Source organism: Crinia signifera, chromosome 7, assembly GCF_055691185.1.
Source record: "Crinia signifera chromosome 7, ASM5569118v1, whole genome shotgun sequence".
NCBI classification, from domain to species: domain Eukaryota; kingdom Metazoa; phylum Chordata; class Amphibia; order Anura; family Myobatrachidae; genus Crinia; species Crinia signifera.
Genome location: NC_139223.1, coordinates 96,532,375 through 96,552,177, shown reverse-complemented (window position 1 = coordinate 96,552,177; position 19,803 = coordinate 96,532,375). Strand labels below are relative to the sequence as shown.

Below are 19,803 nucleotides of genomic sequence, written 5' to 3'. Positions count from 1 at the left end.
TACCGAGTAATGCTATTACTCACTTAATCCTATTAAAGGGCTAGATGAGGATGGCTCTATCTGTAGGAGCCGATTCAGACCCATTCGTTAAGGTACAAATTCGTCCCCGATGTTCGGGGTTTGCACATGTGTGAATATGCGCATCCGCAAACCCAGGGAGCAAGTAGCCTAGGCAAATTTCACATTCGCCGGCCCGTTGGCTCCAGGAGAGGCGGGAACCGGCGGACAGCAGCAGGGGAACGTGCCCATAAAACCGCTCCCCTGCTAACGTCTATGCCTGAGCGGACTCCGGGCGGCTAGGCTGCAACAATACAACAGGATTGAATCGGGCCCATAACGTCAATTCATCCAACCTTTCTATTGTTTATTTCTTATAAAAATCGCTTGTATGTAGGTCGGTGTTTTTAAAAAGGTGCAAAAAACAATTACTCCACAATAAAATCACTTAACGTTTATGATATTTACAATCAAATCTATAATTTATTTTTATGGGCATTTTCGTTTTGCTGTAGAAAATAGGTTCCTGCCAGATTTATTATGGATTCACTTACCAGGGGAAACGCCAAAGGCAATATCACACAATAGTGAATATAAGAATATAGTTTATACATTTCATTAACTTGTGCTCTGATGGTCAGCATAGTATGGCATCTTATGGGCATCTTATGCCCAGGATGCACACACCGGACCCCTCCTCATTAGCTGACACCAAGGCAGGACTAGCAATCTGACAAATGTCATAAGGACCAATGGCCTGATGCACCGTTCAGACAGTCTTGAGGCCTTTTCCCAGCAGTTCCGCCAGACTGGTATGCGCATATTGGGCCGTGGCATGTGACCACACCCCCTGTTTGTGTGCATACACAGACAGAAGGAATGCCAGGGCTTAAGTTTAGCCCCAGTATATCCCTGACAGCATCAGTGGTGAACCATTTTCACATGAAAACGATGCAGTTCTAGGATTCCCTCCAGTCTCTCTTCTACCGTGTTCCATGCATGTCGTTATCCCATGCGGAGCAGCTTACAGAGGTAAATAGGTCCAAAGTTTGCAGTGAGATGCGGAACGACCAACTCCCCTATGCGGCAATTTGTGTGGAAATTAAAAGTATTTCTGAACACATCCCGGAAGGATCGGAGGCTCTGGATCTCGGCATGGACTCCATACTCCGAGGCCGCCAGCTCGAGGGCTCTCTCCACTACGCACTCGTTCTGGAGTTGGGAAAGAGAGCAAGTGGCGTACACCACCTCTCCTCCTGGTGCCGCAGCCCGAAGGCCAGATCTGTGGGGAAATAAGAGAGAATCATTCTCCGTACAAGACAATCTGAATGGTGGCAACATTTTACCTCTAGAATAACATAACAAGAATAGCAAGGAAACACACACACAGTATAGGGGGTCGATCCTAGGGTGCGAGGTGCCGTTCCCACAAAGCTTAAACGCCAGCAACAACTCCCGATTTTGCACCCTACAGAGGCTGGTTTCACACAGAATTGCTCACTATAGGCAATTGAACACTTTGGGGGAAATTTACTAAAGGAAATTTGTAAAAAATAGGTGTATTTGTATCCAGAAATACACTTATTTTTGACATTTACTATGCCGAAAATACGGCAATTTCGTAGTCGTATTGATAACACATCAATACGACTACGAATTGCCGTATTTTCGGGATAGTAAATGTCAAAAATAAGTGTATTTCTGGTTACAAATACACCTATTTTTTACAAATTTCCTTTAGTAAATTTCCCCCTTTTTGTCTGAATTCCAGCCGTCCCGATGATTTGTAAGTATCTTTTTAGAGAACCACCTGATACAAACATTCAAAAAGTTGTGGCAAGATAGAAGAAATGGAAGATTTCCATAATCACTTCAGAGGAGCTGATACTTGTAGTGCCACACTACAAAAAAACACCTCTGCCATTTAATATGCAGTAAAATTGAAGTTCTTAGCATAATTTTAGCAAAAATGATGCAGGATCACTAACATTCAGAAGGTTCAAGTCCAGACTGCAGGACCCCGGGCCAGCACAATCACACTGACTCAAGGGGGGACATTTACCAAAATGGATTCGTAGAAAAAAGGTGTATTCGTAGGCAGAAATACACCTTTTTTTTACGAATTTGTATTTTCGGGATTTACAATCCCAAAAATACAACAATTCGTAGTCCTAAAGATGGAACATTCGTATTTGTATTTAAAAATACGAATGTCTACACCATCGATAGGATACGACAGAAATCACCATTCAAAAGAATGGTGGTTTCTGATTTACTAAGCAGCCGTACTGATAATACGGCTGCTTAGTGGTGTGAAACACCCACGCAAATACGACAGGAAAATAGAACACCATTTTCCTGTCGTATTTGCTTTAAGCCTGCACGGATCAGTCAGATCCGTGCAGGCTTCAGTGTAAAAAAATAGAAAAAAAATTAAATATAAAAAAAAAAACGGCGTGGGGTCCCCCCCACAGCCGTAACCAGCACCAGGCTGACGGAGCCTGGAGCCGGTAATTAAAAATCAGGGAACCCGAAAAATAGGGGTTCCCCGATTTTTAACAACCAGCCCCAGGCTCCTGCTCTGGGGCTGGTTCCCAAAATACGGGGGACAAAATGACTAGGGGTCCCCCGTATTTCAAGAACCAGCCCCAGGCAAAACCAGCCAGCAGGGTAATGCCACAGCCGGGGGGAGACTTTTTATGCAAGTCACCCCGGCCAAAGCATTAACCCTACCGACCAGTCAGCCTGGCCAGGGGCCCTGGGGGAGTGGGGACCCCCCCAATAAAGGGGTCCCTCCCCTCCAGGACTTACCTGACCAGGCTGAAGCCTGGTGCTGTCCTCGATGCCCCTGGGCGGTGGGCATCGAGCTGATTATCGTGTAAAAAAAAAGATGAACCTATTGTTTTTTACTGTGGCACTACAAGTGCCAGCAAGCTGGGACTTGGAGAACCACAAGTCCCAGCCTGCTGGGCATTAAAGGGCCCGCTGGCACTTGTAGTTCCACAGTTAAAAAAATAGTGCACAAAACACACTGACACACTTTTAAAATAAAATTTTATTACATACAAAGCCCACACATACTAATACTTACCTATCTTCTTTCCGTAGGTATCCCTGGTCCTGTGTCGTCGTCTTCTGGTCCTGTGTCGTCTTCTTCCTCCATGTCGACCGTCGCTGTCGCCGTCCGGATCCGACGAAATCCATTTGGGAAGCTGTGGAAGGAAACCATACTCACCTGTCCCAGCGCGACGTAGTCCAGGTAAGTGTCTTGGCAAAAAAACAAACGACAGCCCGAAACCAAGCGGACACGGAGACGCACAGTGTTTGTTTACATCGTGCGGCTCCGCCTCCCGAATGCCGCTATTGGCCGCCTTGCGGCCTAGCGGCCAATCAGGAGCCGCTAGGCCGCAAGGCGGCCAATAGCTTTGGCCGGGGGGACTTGCATAAAAAGTCTCCCCCCGGCTGTGGCATTACCCTGCTGGCTGGTTTTGCCTGGGGCTGGTTCTTAAAATACGGGGGACCCGTATACATTTTGTCCCCCGTATTTTGGGAACCAGCCCCAGAGCAGGAGCCTGGGGCTGGTTGTTAAAAATCGGGGAACCCCTATTTGTCGGGTTCCCTGATTTTTAATTACCGGCTCCAGGCTCCATCAGCCTGGTGCTGGTTACGGCTGTGGGGGGGACCCCACGCCGTTTTTTTTTTATATTTAATTTTTTTTCTATTTTTTTACACTGAAGCCTGCACGGATCTGACTGATCTGTGCAGGCTTAAAGCAAATACGACAGGGAAAGCAAGGTGTATTTTCCTGTCGTATTTGCGTGGGTGTTTTACACCAATTAGCAGCCGTATTATCAGTACGGCTGCTTAGTAAATCAGAAACCACCATTCTTTTGAATGGTGATTTCTGTCGTATCCTATCGATGGTGTAGGACATTCGTATTTGTAAATACAAATACGAATGTTCCATCTTTAGGACTACGAATTGTTGTATTTTTGGGATTGTAAATCCCGAAAATACAAATTCGTAAAAAAAAGGTGTATTTCTGCCTACGAATACACCTTTTTTCTACGAATCCATTTTGGTAAATGTCCCCCTATATGCTAGTTTTGTGAGATAACATTGCATAACGGGATACAGTCACTAGGTCAACACCATTAGGTCGACATGCATTAAGCTCGATATGCAGGTAGGTTCACATGCAGAAAGGTCCACATGACTGTAGGTCGACATGGGTTAGGTTGACACAAGCATTAGGTCGACATGGGGAAGGTCCCTACCATCCACTAGGGGGTGGTGGGAGACATGGTGCTACGTTTCAGCGTCCATGTCGACTGTGTCGAAATTGTGGGGGGTGAATGGAAAAACCCCATGTCGACCTTTTGACTGTCGATCTTCCCCATGTCGACCTAATGCTCGTGTCAACCTAATGACCCTGTCGACCATCATGCTGTATACCCAATGACTTTTCATATGGCAACGCTTTAGCTTTCAAACTGCACCTCCAAAGCTTTATCAATGCAGATTTCCTGAGCAGCCCATCTCACTGGAGAGACCAACAGCCTCTGTGGACTAAGGCAATAGTGTTCAATTCCCTCTTTAGCACTGAATTCCACTGCAATTCATAGATTCATGCCAAGCTGGAGAACTAATAGTATAAGGAAAGCTCAATGCATTCGTTTTCAAAGGGAATGATGCATCCTATAATAAACTCGAGAGAATAAGGTCTGTATTAAACAGTATAAAGCTGCCCATACACGGTCCGTTTAACGGATCCGTTTGGGACTTATATAGTACGCATCGCATCGCATGCCTTGTGCATGCGATGCGATAAACAGCTAGTACAAAAAGTATGTGCAGCACATACTTTTTGTACCATACGATGAGATGCGCGGGAGCGCGCATCTCATAGTACAGAACGGATGGTATGGGAACGGACTGTCTATGGGCAGCTTAAGAGATTTATTGGCCATGTATACTTGCGTATACTTGAAATTTTTTGCGGTGACAGTGCAGCATCAAGCAGGACTTGATTTGAGCTGAACGCAGCTCCAACTGGGTGTTTTGAGTGACTTTCCCCCCATGGGGGTGGGGAGATAGGAGGGGCATGACATACATCACATACATTTCTCGTAATTAGAACAGTTCAAGTTAGGATTTGGGGCGATCAGAGTTGTTTAGTTGTTGGACAGTTATTGGAAAGAAGTTTTTCCTTGTTCTTGTCGTCCTTGCTGGGATGGACCTATAGCGCCTGCCTGACGGAAGGGGTTCAAACAGGCTGTGGCCATGGTGTAGCTTGTCCGCCGAGACCTTCCTGGACGTTTTTTGACCCTGGCTAGGAATAGTTCTTGGACCGCGGGGAGGTTAAAGAACTATTTAAGGCCCACACACACTGGGCGACTGAGCTGAAAGTCACTCAAAACACCCAGTTGGAGCGGCTTTCAGCTCAAAGCCGCCCAGTGTGTATGGCCCGGCGATGAGCACTGCTGTGTGCTCCCGCATCATCGCTGGGAAAGCCGCTCATCTGCTGTTAAAACCAGCAGATGAGCAGCTTTAAGGATGGCTTTGCATAGAGCTGCGCTATGCAAAGCTGTCCTCTCCGCGCTGAAGGAGATTGGGAAGGGGGAAAGCGGCTCAGTGTGTATGCATAGTCACTCAGTGTGTATGGACCTTTAGTATACAGTTTTCATATTCTTTCCATCTTAAAACAGAGGTTTACTTTGGAATTTTTACATTGTGATGAGACAGGTCTGCCAGGTCCATCTTGTTGAGTATAAGCAGATGAGGTTTAATTCCAAGGTACTCTTTAAAAAGAGGGTTCCTTCCAGATAATGGGATGTATCTTAGTCAAGGAAATAACCACTATAATTGTTCTTATAATAAAATAGACTGTCACTCTGTAAGAAAACTGTGCTCAGTAACCATCCAGAAACTTGCATGTACTGTAGTCACAATGTTCCTAATGCATCCGATTTCTAGTTTTCAAATGCAATATTATATTATTTTACCATGGGTCATAAAAAGGGAGTTGGCATACTTTAGCTTAAGTAAAGACCATTTAACATTATAAGATTAAAAGATGTATGTTGCTAGGCAAACAAGCAATGTATAGTTGGGATGTGCGACATTCTCAAAACTGGGATATCACCATGAAAATTCGCGTCTCACCCAAATTTGGCCTTTTACTTTTCTAGAAACAGAGAATATGATGGCAGATAAGAATCTAGTCCGACCCTTTTGTAACCATATTGTTACCTCAAACAATATTTGATCCTTATTTCTATGTCAGGATAACCATATAACTATCCCATGCATGCTTAAATTGGGTGTGGTATAGGGTTCCGACAGTCGGGATCCCAACTGGCCGGACTCAGACAGCATGGCGAGCGCAACAAATCCCCCAGCGGGCTCACTGTACTCACCATAGAAAAAAGGGAAATGTGGGATCTAGACCAATCTGCGCAGAGCTGCCTATATTTCTGGTCCAAATGAAAAAAGCCCACCCGGACTTTTTATACAATTTAAAGGAGTGTAGGATATTTGAAATATAGAAATATGGGCGCTATGGAGATGTGTGGAGATAAATGAAGACTGATACTTCCCTATTCGTAATTTCCTGATATCTTCTTATCTCTTCTTGGTCCCGTGTTTGGAATATGAAAAGATAAGAAAAAAGAGGGACAAATCTCCTCGTGTAATCCTGTTTATACTGGGTGATTACAAGAACCTTCTATATCACAAAGTTGGTAATCCAATAGCCTATGGTATTAGCTATTGAGTTAAATGTGGATCAAATGAAATGTGGGGGTTCTTATCTCCCCCTTCCAAGTGCACTCACACAATAGTAGAATGTTATGCAGCTTGTAACAAAAATCTTGTATTCAAACAGGAACTGTATCCAAAAATAATGTGTTGGGGGTAGGTCCCCCTCCCGGTTTACTCACTCAGAACTGGAGTACAGATCGCATGTAGTCTGGGTCTTTCTCCAGATATCCTACGTCCTTGATGGGAGTGTGGGTAAATTCGTTATATCTAAAAGATGACACTGGTGGATACTGTATATAATACAACAGATATCCTTTTTATTTAATTGATTAACATACGTGTCACTTTTAACATAAAATCCATACAAAAAGCCTCTGAGAATACTTTACCTATGGATTTTATGTTAAAAGTGACACGTATGTTAATCAATTAAATAAAAAGGATATCTGTTGTATTATATACAGTATCCACCAGTGTCATCTTTTAGATATAACGAATTTACCCACACTCCCATCAAGGACGTAGGATATCTGGAGAAAGACCCAGACTACATGCGATCTGTACTCCAGTTCTGAGTGAGTAAACCGGGAGGGGGACCTACCCCCAACACATTATTTTTGGATACAGTTCCTGTTTGAATACAAGATTTTTTTTACAAGCTGCATAACATTCTACTATTGTGTGAGTGCACTTGGAAGGGGGAGATAAGAACCCCCACATTTCATTTGATCCACATTTAACTCAATAGCTAATATCATAGGCTATTGGATTACCAACTTTGTGATATAGAAGGTTCTTGTAATCACCCAGTATAAACAGGATTACACGAGGAGATTTGTCCCTCTTTTTTCTTATCTTTTCATATTCCAAACACGGGACCAAGACGAGATAAGAAGATATCAGGAAATTACGAATAGGGAAGTATCAGTCTTCATTTATCTCCTCACCAAGCTGCGGGCACGGTGGCTCGCTACATTTCACAGAGCAGGATCATTAATAGTGCTACAGTGCATGATGCCAAACTTATGGTTTAATGGTCACTACAGACATACAAACCATTTGATCATTAGGAACAACAAGCTGGACCTAGGACTGAAAACCCCACAAAGGATTAATGCACAAAGCTGTGCCTTGCGCCAGCATGAGGCCATATTTAAGGATTAAGGGACAATGAAAATGGTTTGTATGGCTATTAGATCAAGGGAAATGCAGATGATCTGGGATCGACATATTAGTAAAGCACAAAACCTTATAATACCAATTCACACTGTGCCATACGACAAAATATCAGACCGTATGCGGTGATACTAAAGGGAATAAGGGATTTTGATAATTGTTTACACCCAAAAACAAACCATTAGCATATAAAGTAAAAGCAGATTATAGGACTTCCGGTTCCGGCAGCGGCATGAACAGCCGCGTGTGAGAGAGCTCCGCTGCCCGCCGGCTCACTTTCACCCTCTTCAAGGCTGTTTCAGCCTCCACATACAGCCACACTCACAGACCCGTATGGACAAGTTCCTGGAGGGAATGCCCGGCTCCAGGTACCGCGCGAACAAGGCTAGAACGCCAGGACTCACAACCTCCAAGATGCCTCCCAGATCCAAGCCACCTTCACCCTCAGCCGCAGACAGCTACACGGAGGATTCTCAGCCAGCCTCCCCAGCATCTGACCTTAACGTAACCACCACAACCTGAGGAACTGGTGACTTATGGGGACATGTTGGGCGCAATTAGGGCTGCAATGGCTCCCCTGCTGCAAGATCAGACAGATAAAATAGACAGAAGAAGAAAAAAGTCACTTTGTGACAGAAAAAGGAAGAACAGCAAAGGCTTTTTGGGGCACTAAAGATAAAATAAACAAGCAGCTAGCCCAGCTGCAGAAGCCTGTGGTAGAAGCTGAATTCAGGGTTGGGGAGTGCTTTCAAGATGTGGCAGAAATAAAAACCCTTAGTAAAGCAACATTCCACAGACATACTGTACTTATACAACAAGGTACAAGATCTGGAAAATAGATCCAGAAGGCAAAACCTACGATTATTGGTTTACCAGAATCTATAAAAGGGGCAGACCTTTTCCAGTTTATAAAAATCAAGCTGCCAGAGCTACTTAACATCCAGGACTGCTGCTCAGATATGGTGATAGAGCGCGCACACACTCTAGGGCCACAACGGCCCAAGACCCAGAGCGGTTATTTTCAAAACACTTAATTACCTACATCAGTGATTTTCAACCTTTTTTAGCTCGCGGCACACCGGACAAGACTTTCAAATCGCCAAGGCACACCAACAGTTTTTAATCAAATATACTACATATAACAGCAAATATTGACATATATGCCCATGCCCTGTCACAGTATTGTTATTAGAGACCATTAAAAGTGTGGCAGGGCATGCTGGCATGTAGTTTCACAATTGCCAAAAACCACAGGTTGGCCAAGCTTAACATCGATTAATTAAATATTATCATTAATATAATACTATAGCCACCCACACATGGTAGGTGGCAGATCTGGGACAGCTGCACCAACCCAAATACAAATAACTGTAGAAGTGAAAGCCCTGACAATTTGTGTGGGCGGCTGCCAGCTGGCACCTGCGCTTACCCCTACATTGCAGCGGAAGTGGTCCATTTTAAGCGGCACTGTGTTTGCAGGACGCAGGCTGTAAACACAGGATTCGGCCGGGCTCTTGTCTCCGTCACCTTGTAAGATGGCGCCGACAGAAGCCCCAGCGTCCATGAGGGCCTTTTGCGCATGCGCCGGGACAGGCTTGGCGCTTCTACGCACAGGCTGATCTGATGTGCCTGCTAAGCACAGGCGTCGGCTCCACAGGACAGCGCCGAGCACGAGCCTCTAACCCTGCCCGACCCCTGCGTGTCACTACACACAGTGACAGCGCTGCCACCCACAGGTGCCGATTTTTGTTTTTGCTGGTGGGTGCTCACGGGGAAAAATATAGGGGCGTGACTTATTCAGAAAAGTGGGCATGGTCTCTATAATACAGACATGTGTATATACAGTCTGGGAAGTGTAGTGTTTGTAAAATATGGTGAAATGTGTAGTCTAATCAAGCTCCCCCAACAGCCTTAATAGATTTCCAGCCGGTTCAATTAGCAAAACAATAATAAAAAGCAGGAAGGTTTGGAGAAATATATAGTACAGGTGCTTAGGGTTAGTTGTTTAGAAGAGGCTCAGTCCGGTGTTTGTACTAGTATAGCAGAATTTAATATGTTTAAAAAGCAATCTTGTAAAAAAAAAATACACTTATGAAATTAAGAAAAATGTTCACTCACAAAAGTCGTCCAGTACTTGTTTAAAGAACAATCCGTCCCATGGAAGAAACAATGGGTACAGGAAGGGTTAATCCACAAATCTCCTGCCTGTCCTTAAGCACTGCGTTCCCTTTGTTGTTCCGCTGTGACATAACTCAAATGCAGGCTGACTCCCCGACAGCTACTGTAGCCGTTGTCCCGGCTTTCATGCTGAAGACGGAGTCTGTACACTTCACATGGGGGAATAAAAACAGTGCTGCGGCTTCTTGCGCAGCTTCTTGCGGGATCTTTATAAGCAAGTTAAAAAGTAAGTCACTGATGGGAGGTGAGGAGGGGGGACCCAAACAGACACCGCATGACGCGCTGGCATCACACCGCGCTCCCTCTCCCTGCGCTGTATTGACTCAGGAGGAGTACAGCGTAGGGCAGAGGAGAGGGCAGAGCGCGGTGTGACGCCAGCGCGTCACATCACAAGCCGGCCAGAAAATATGGGTGACTGTGCGGCCAGCCACCAGGAATGCCAGTGGGCGCCAGTGCCACCCACGATTTTGATTTGGTGAGCCGCCGTGACCCGCGGCCAGGCGGCACACCTGACAACTGGCCGCGACACACTAGTGTGCCGCGGCACACCGGTTGAAAATGACTGACCTACATAAAGAACTTATCTGGACAATGTCCCGCAGACACAGGGATTTATCTTGGGAGGGACACCAAATCCTCATTTTTCAAGTTTACACTCCAGAACTGATGAAACAGAGAAGATAGTTTTCACCAATTTGTTCCTGGCTTATTAGGCTGGAAAGGAAGTTTGCACTAAAGTATCTAGCGAGACTCAGGATATATGATAGGTCCTCATATAAGGACTTTAGGTCAGCACGGGATGCAGAAGGTTTTTTGATGGAAGAACACAGCTCAGACCAGCAGAATACACATGTCAGATTGCAAGTGACTCCCCCACTCGACTAAAGAGACATGTTCTTCCTGCTTATTCTCTACATTGTAGAAGTTCATGGACTTGATGTGGTCTATATTTTTGTGATTTCACCTTGATAGTTACCACGTTGAAAACCCCAGCTGGGCCGAATCACACTTCTTTACCCTACTGGTTTGTGTTATAAGCTAACAAAGCATTAGGAAATGTTTGTTTTAAGACGGTCAAATGTTTAATTAGTTAAATATTATAAGTGAGTCGGTAGGTGTAGGAGTCTACGCAGAAAGTTATAAAGGTGAGATGTGTTACTCTCACCTTTTACGTTATGGAAGCACGCCTTTATGGCTATTCAGATACAGTTTTTTATTGTTTTGTCTACCCCACTCTCCGGTTACCCACCCTTCTCCCCAACACCCCCTCAGGAAAGAAAGCAGCTCCTATTGTACATTTGTATTAATGATCCCGCCCACATTCCAGCTCCCTATGTTAATCGCCATAGTGGCTGAATATGGATTGAATGACTACCTTGACAACAATATTCCGGAATATTGTTGTCAAGGTAGTCATTCAATCCATATTCAGCCACTATGGCGATTAACATAGGGAGCTGGAATGTGGGCGGGATCAACTCCCCTGTGAAACGAAAGAGAATTTTAGTGCATTTGAACAAACTCAGTCTTGATTTGGTGTGTATTCAGGAATCGCATTTGCTACCTCAGGAAACAGTCAAACTCAATATGATGAAGTGGAAACTTCTGGCATCTTCCCCTTACACATCAAAAGCGAGAGGTGTAGTTATTCCAGCCAAAAATAATTTAGACATAGAAGTGGTTAAGGTCATCTCGGACCCTCAGGGCCGATTTGTGTTGTGCTAACTAAAATTTGATCACCAAGAATTTGTATGTATTAATGTGTATGCTCCTAATCAGTATTCCAATCCCTTTTTTAGGTAATTGATCGCTGTTATGTCCCCATTTTTGCACCTGCCAATGATATTATGTGGAGACCTAAACCTAGTCTCTTCTAACCACCTAGATAGACAAGAGCACCATACCTCTCCCCGCAGACTTCCCAAATTTGGCATCCCCAAATTCTGTGAGCAACTACAGATGCTATACACATGGAGAGTGATGCACCCAAGAGAGCAGAATTACTCGTGTCTGTCTGCAGCCACGAACAGAATGTCCCGCATTGATTATATCTTTTTGTCCCATTTTCTCCTCCCCAAAGTAGAGTTTGCGGAGATGGCTCCGATTGTACTCTCGGACCACGCTGTGGTATACATTAAACTTCACCTCACCAAAAAACTGGCCACCCCCCCATCTTGGAGATGTCCCATAGCATTGGCATCATCTGTACACCTTAGAAATGCAGTTAAAACTGCTTGGGACAACTATGCTAGAGAGAACAGTGAGGCCGAGGAGGTAGACCCCTACTGTTCTGGCAGGCGTCTAAAGCCACGATCAGGGGAGAAAATGATCTCCCAGATGTTACATCTAAAAAAGAAAGTAAAGCAAGAGCATTTACGAGCTCAGCTGAAACTTGGCGACGCCTTCCGGGACTTTAGGACTTCCCCTTCTCCCACCACTAAATAGCTATCTATCTGCAAAAAGGACTTGTGAAGCCTCAATAGAGAGATCAGAATCCATATATTCATTTGCTAAGAGCGAGATTCCATAGATTTGGAAACAAATCAAGTAAACTACTCTCCTCACTACTACAGGGACAAAGGCCCCCTGCGACAATAAGACCACTACGCAACTCTCTTACAACATCTAATACCCAGACAGCACAGGTTTTTTGCGACTTTTATACTAACTTATACTCCAAACCAACCTCTGATCATACTATCAAATTTTGGGAAACTATCACACCACCCCAGATCTCTGAAGAGGATTCGAATTTCCTTACCCAGGAAATCACTTTTCAAGAAGTAGCCAAAGCTTTATCTAATCTTAAATTAGGTAAAGCACCTGGTCCGGACGGACTTACACCAGAATACTATAAACTGTTATCACGGAAATTAGTCCTGATTCTTACAAAGGTGTTTAATACTATAATGTCATCCAACACGATCCCTAGTCACTTTAATTCGACCATACTCAGAGTGATACCTAAGCCAGGCAGGGACTTATCCTCTCCCAGTTCTTATAGACCAATTTCTTTATTGAATATTGATTACAAGTTGCTCATGAAGATTATGGCAGAACGTCTCAAGCAAATCCTACCCAAGCTAATACATAAAGACCAGACTGGTTTTGTCATAGGGAGGAGCTCTTTGATTAACATCAGACGAGTGTTGGGAGCGGTCAATGCTTCCCAGTGTGCTGTGTCGGAGGACCCAAAAGCTATTCTATCTTTAGATGCTGAAAAGGCCTTCGATATGGTGCACTGGGAACACCTGCATCACACATTGAAACGCTTTGCTTTCCCAGAGACCTTTGTACGCTTCCTATCAACGGTATATGAGGGTGCCTCCTCCCGGATTATAAGTAATGGCCTACTGTCGGATCCATTGCCCATTTTGAGAAGAACGAGGCAGGGATGCCCCCTCTCACCATTACGGTTTGCTTTGGCTCTTGAGCCATTAGCTATACATCTAAGAGAATCCCCAGAATTTCAGGGGATTCAGATTCGTAATATAGAACTTTGTGTATCCTTATTCGATGACATGTTGTTGTTTCCGTCATATCCACAGTACACCATTCCATTGATATTCCGAATGTTACATAACTTTGGTACCTTCTCGGGATACAAAGTCAATGTAGACAAAGTCAGAGCTACTACTTTTAAAAGCCCCCCCACCCACATTCCCACCTACTGATATATTACACTCAATAAAAATTCAAACATCCCATATTAAGTACTTGGGCATACAAATCCTTAATAGGCTATCAGATTTATATAGGAGAAATCATCCCCCAATTATGTCAAAAATCCTGAAGACACTCCACGACTAGACTTCCCTGCCCCTTTCCCTTCTGGGAAGAATTGAAGTTGTGAAGTCAGTGAAAATCCCGAGAATAATGTATCCAATGCAAATGCTCCCAACAAAAATCCTGTCCTCCGATGTTAAAACCTTAACACAGGCCTGCTCCAAATTCATATGGAATGGTAAGAAGCCTAAGATCTCCCTGGTGAAGTTAAACCTTTCTAAAGTTAATAGAGGTTTGGGACTCCCGGACATTACAAATTATTCCTGCTCTCTACTAACTTGAGTGGGGGTGGGATGGCTGCAGGAGGCCGACTTGTATTCTTTATTTGAATTGGACAAGGCTGTCCTCTTCCCGTACTCGCCCAAAGCCCTTATACACGTACCGAAGAAACAAATCCCATCACACGTATATAGCAACCCCTTGTTTCAGGATATGCATAGTGCATGGCACTTCATATGCTCTAAGATTGACCTAGACCCACTGTCTACGGAATGGATACCTATATGTGGCAATCCACTGTTCCCTCCGGGAATAAATAACCCAATTTTCAAGAGACTTGAGCGCAAGTCTCAAAAAACTAAATATACCCGGTGTTTGACCCAGGAGGAAAGACTTTATCGTTTACCACTCTTAAGGACAAATTTGGGCTACCAAATAATGCTCTTCCCAATAATCCAAATTCAACACTTCGTGCAATCTTTACCAACCCAAAATATTATGTCATCATCCCATTCCCTGCTCCACACTTGGGTGAATAAAATCCAGACCGACACCTTTAAATCAAAACTCATTTACACAGAGATGCAGAAGAATCCTTTATTTGTATTACAAGAAAAGACGAGGGATTCGTGGGTGCAAGACATCCCATCCCTACAAGTATCTGATATATTCAAGTACTATGAATCATCTATGAAAACTCTCCAATCTTCAGCCTTGCAAGAGACAGATTAGAAGACCATTCATGGAGCTTTCTTGTTGCAGAGACAGCGAAGCTACTTTGACCCCAATGAGACGGAAAGAGGTCTCAAATGTGGCTATTATTCTGCATCTCTGTTCCATAACTTCTGGGACTGTGGGTACATAAAAAAGTTTTGGTTCAAGATTATACACTATATACAGAAGAACTTTTCCTAAAAAGTTAAACTTCAACCCATACCAGTAATATTCCTAAATTTTGACACATGGCAACTAAATAATAGCCAAAGACAACTCATACCATTTCTGACAATTTTGTTTACAGTGGCAAAAAAGGCAATATAGAAGTCTTGGATCACCAACCATAAACCAAACTTACCAGATGTGGAAGAATTATTAAATAGTTATAGGACTAGACAGATATAACAATATACAATCCATTCAATCGCTAAAGAAATCTTTCTTGAGGAAGTGGGAAGCATACATCAGAACTAAAACCTTGGCCACTCAAAATTCTAGAATCCCTTGACCTCCACCCGGTTATAGAATGATTAGACCCATGGAAACTGTTATGATCTGGGGGGGCAACACAGAATTGGGTACTTATGTATTATCTGGACTCCCATGTTAAATGCACCCCATTTTTTCATACCCCTACTATCCAACTAGGCATAGAGTTGATTTTATATAGTGTGGCGAGCGCAGCGAGCCACCGTGCCCGAAGCGTGGTGAGCGCAGCGAGCCCCGCAAGGGGACGCGGACTCATAAGAAAAACGGGAGTCCAGATATTACATAAGTACCCAGAATTGTTATAAAAATGTGTACTAATTGCTATGTTGTTATGTTCATACTTTAAAGGCTATACCCTCTATTCAGAGGAACACCCAATAATCAGTATTACCTTCCCAAACCTGCGGATCGCATATGTTAATCTTTCATCTGATATGGTAATTATTGTACTTAGACAAGTGGTATAATATGACGGTACAGACCGCATTGCCTCCTGTTACTAAACTGCGTTTTCCGAACCTCCCCTCCCCCCCCCCCCCCTCTTTCACGTCCCCTTTTATTACTCTTTGTTGAATATAAATTTTATTTAGGAACCGTTCAGTCTATATAATATTTAAAATACTGCATGAGGAGAAGAGGTTAAGTTTATAAAAGGTTACTGAGAATGTTGCATATCCATAAAGCCAGCAGGCTGGCAAATTGCTACTCCTTTTTACATCATTGTTTAATTGTATGTACGCTCTCACTCATTCCCTCCCAAGTTGTCATACTTTTTGATTGTCGGTTCACTACTGTAAGTGACAAAATTTATGTTGTGATTTAATGTAAAACCAAATAAAAATATTTAAGAAAAAACAACAGATTATAGGACTGAAACCAGCAGGTAGGCAGTTTATAGTGCATGAGGTCAAACTTTCGGTTTTATGATCAAGAGAGTCATACAATACATTGGATAATAAGGAAAAACTGGACATAGGACTGTAACAACCAGAAAAGCAGCTTAAAAGCAAAATTACTTATGGCACTACATAACATAGTTTTAGAGACCTTCTAAATAACAAGATTTTAAATGAAAGCAAGCTAAAAATTGGATGGGTTATGGTATGCAGGGCTAGTATTCTTAAATGGAAATATTTACCTGTGCTTTGAAATTCATAAACTTCTGTTCCAGCATCTTCAGAGACACTGCACTGCATCCTGAAGACCTCTTGTACGTCCACCAACAAGCCTTACATTATATCCAGTGTTAGAAGACATTTGCTTTCTCTTGGCCAATGGATACCCAAAAACCTCAATATTCAATTGAGTAGCTGCCCTAGTGAGAAGTGGAAACAATAAAAATTAAACAATACCAATGACACATTTTATACTGATTAAGCACCCTACAGGAAGTTAGAGAACTGGATATACACTGAGTGGCCAAATTATTGACCCTTATATGCAGATCGGCCATAACTTCAAGTTGTTGCTGCTAGAGGGCCAGATAGCTATAATAAAGGGAATGCAGGACAAACGAAGCATCAATTGCACGGTGTTGCTTGCAAAGAAATGGGTAAAAACGTGAATAACCGAGTTTGAACACGGGATGATTGTAGGCGCTTGAACCGTTAGAACCAGTTTCAGCAAAACAGCTGCACTTGTACTTCAAAGCAGCAGTTATTAATGTTTACAGAGAGTAGACTACCAAGCAGAAAACCTGGTCTCATCGTCAGGCTTGTGGTCGTCACAAACTACGGAATCTGTCCAGTCCAACAGAAGAGCAACATGACATCAAATTGCGGAAATCTTATCAAGGAGCAACTGTGAAGGTCTCTGAACGAAACTTAGCCGTATAGGATATGGAAGCCGATGACCTGTTCGAAAGCCTCTACTGTCTGTCTTGAACAAGAGCAGACGTCTCCAGTTCATAAGAATTGGACAGTAGACAGCTGGTAAAGGTTCATGTGGTCCGATGAAAAGTGTTTTCAATTACACCATGCAGATGGCAGGGTGCGAGTATGGAGAATACAGCACAAAAGCATGGACCCCAACTGCATTTCCACAACACTTCAAGTGGGTAGAGACAATCTTATGGTTTGGGGGGATGTTTTCTTGGCATTGGTTGGGTCATTTGATTCCTGTGGAACAACGTCTGAATGACCAAGGGTATTTGAGTGTTATCGCAGATCAAGTACATCCTGTTATGTTAATGGGGTATCCTGCTGCAAGAGTTTTCTGAGGTGGCTACTTCAGAAATAGTTGTAATTCCATTGGGTGTTACACCCGGACATTGTACCATGATAAAATTGAGAATGGCTGTAAGATATCTTTTTGAGTTGCGATGGGGTGGGAAAGGATGAAGTTTTCCACGTGTTGTAGAACTGCAGGGAAAGTTTATCATTATAGGAGGTCATGGTGGACTGTTTTTCCAACTAGAGAAGGTTGTAACAGTTCATTGAGGGTAGGAGGGTTTTTGGAGGTCCAGTGAATTAGGATGAGTTTTTTTAGAGATTGTTAAAATTCTAATAAGGAATGGTTGTGGAAGCCTCTGTCTGTAGATTCCCCGAAAAAAAGTGTAAGAAAACATAAGCAAGAAGGTCGAATAAGCAGCTTATTGATGAATGAGGTGACCTTATGCCAGAAACGTTTTATTTTTCCACAATGCTGGAAGGTAGCTGAAGAGTGATGGCATTTCTGACAAGTACCCGTTTCCTCTAATACAAAGTGCTTTCTTTGAGCCAGAGATATGTACGCCCTATGGAGAAAGCAGAAGGGTACCTCCTGAAGATATGCAGATTCGAGGTGTTGTAGGCCATATCGTAGTTCTTTCATAAATAGGTCATTTCTGTTATGTGAGGAATAAATGGAGTCCAAGGTGTTATAAAATTAGTCCATGTAGTGGTAGCAGCAGTATCTATCAATTGAGAGTAAAGAATCTTGGTATGATACCGTTTGGTAAGTAGCAGCCTCAACTGAGTGTTTATAGGATCAGGCGAACTCTGAAAATATCCCGGTTTGTGGAGAGACAAAACATGACAACGTAACTGCAGGTACATGTAAAATTGTTGAGAAGAGATTGTAAATTGCTCTTGGAGAGCAGAGAATGGATACAGATGTCCCCCAGGATCAAAGACATTGGATAGAACATCAAGACCGTTTTCCTTCCAGTGGTAGAAAGTTAATAGAGAATGGGGGGGGAGGGGGATAACACAGGGTTACCCCAGACATGGACATATGGAGAACTATGATGATTCCGATGTAATTTTATGTTTAAAGAGAGCCATGTGGCATATGTGTCTCTGAACATGATGTTAGGTTTAAAGTCAGTGGGAATGCTACGGAGATCAGAATGTAGAAGGCCAGCAGGAGAGTATGGGTAAAAGAGGGCTTGGTCCCAAATTAGTTTTATTATCACAGGAACACTGGAAGCTGGGTTTGACACAAAAAGCAGCATATCATCTGCAAAGAGAGATACCTTAAGGAATTGGAAAGTGCAGTTCATCTGATATGGTATCAGATTCCTCATACCACCTCTACTAACAGAGTCCATGTCAAGAAGAATCCATGCAGTATTAAGGACAAAAGGTGGCCCAACATTGTATTGAGGGCATGGCTACTCAGTGTATAGTAAATAAACCTGGACTGTATCTTAAAAACTTTTGTATTCGGATTAAGTAAAGCAAGCTAAACACAGTACTGAAGCCGCCAGGATGGCAGCTTACAGCACAACACCACAAAGCATGATGCCTTATGATCAAGGACTGAAAACCGTATACTATTAGTATTTGCTCTAAGCAAAAAAATTGCTTAGAGCATATATAAAGTTAATGGTCCAAGGGACCTTTAACTTTATAAAGATAAGTACTACTTTGTGACTATCCCATCACATATTATGCTTTTAAGCTAACCCACCCCCCTATTGTCCAAGGCCTGTTAGGGTGTCAGAAGCAAGAGTGAGTGGTGTGAGAGACAGGTGTCAGAAAGAGCAAAAGAGGAGCTAGAAAGTGGGAGAGGGGTGGTCAGGGAAAGAGCTTTGTGGAATAAGAGGTAATGAGAGAACGAGAGGTGCAAGAGAAAGCGTTCTGATAGAGAAAGGGGGATGAGGAAGAGAAGGACTGCGAGCAGGAGTAACAATGTCAAAGACAGACTGGATCAAGAGTCAGTGTCAGAGAGAGGAGGGGAGAGTGGGGGTGTCACATAGACAATGAAAGAGTATGTCATAGAGAAAGGGGTTAGACAGAGAGAGGATGTCAGAGAGCTAGAGAGATGATGCCGTGGAGAGGAGGGTGGTAGAGCAAGGGAGAGACTGCCAGAGAGAGAGGAAAGAGGGGAAACTGGAGTAGAGAGGGGAGAAAGACCAGGGGCTGAGAGAGATGAGTGGCGAGATGGAGTAAGAGTGAGGGTTGAAAGAAGGGGCAAGGGGGAAGAGAGGAGGGGAGTGGAGTACAAGGGTAGAGAAAGGATAGACAGCAGCTAAGAGAGTGGGTGACAGACAGTGG

General features: G+C 43.5%; 1 long non-coding RNA gene across 3 annotated transcripts in view; it reads right to left on the bottom strand.

Moving 5' to 3' along the window:
* Positions 1 to 436: 436 nt before the first annotated feature.
* LOC146020402 (uncharacterized) overlaps positions 437 to 19,803 on the bottom strand; it is a 30,856-nt gene continuing 11,489 nt past the window's right edge. For 2 of the 3 annotated variants that reach the window (XR_014450782.1, XR_014450783.1), the window contains exons 4-5: positions 16,464 to 16,640; positions 14,703 to 14,970 (exon numbers count right to left, since the gene is read on the bottom strand). This is a non-coding gene — a long non-coding RNA (uncharacterized LOC146020402). Of the gene's footprint in view, positions 1,280 to 14,702; positions 14,971 to 16,463; positions 16,641 to 19,803 lie in introns of those variants that run through there. The other variant, XR_014450784.1, reaches the window with a different exon arrangement.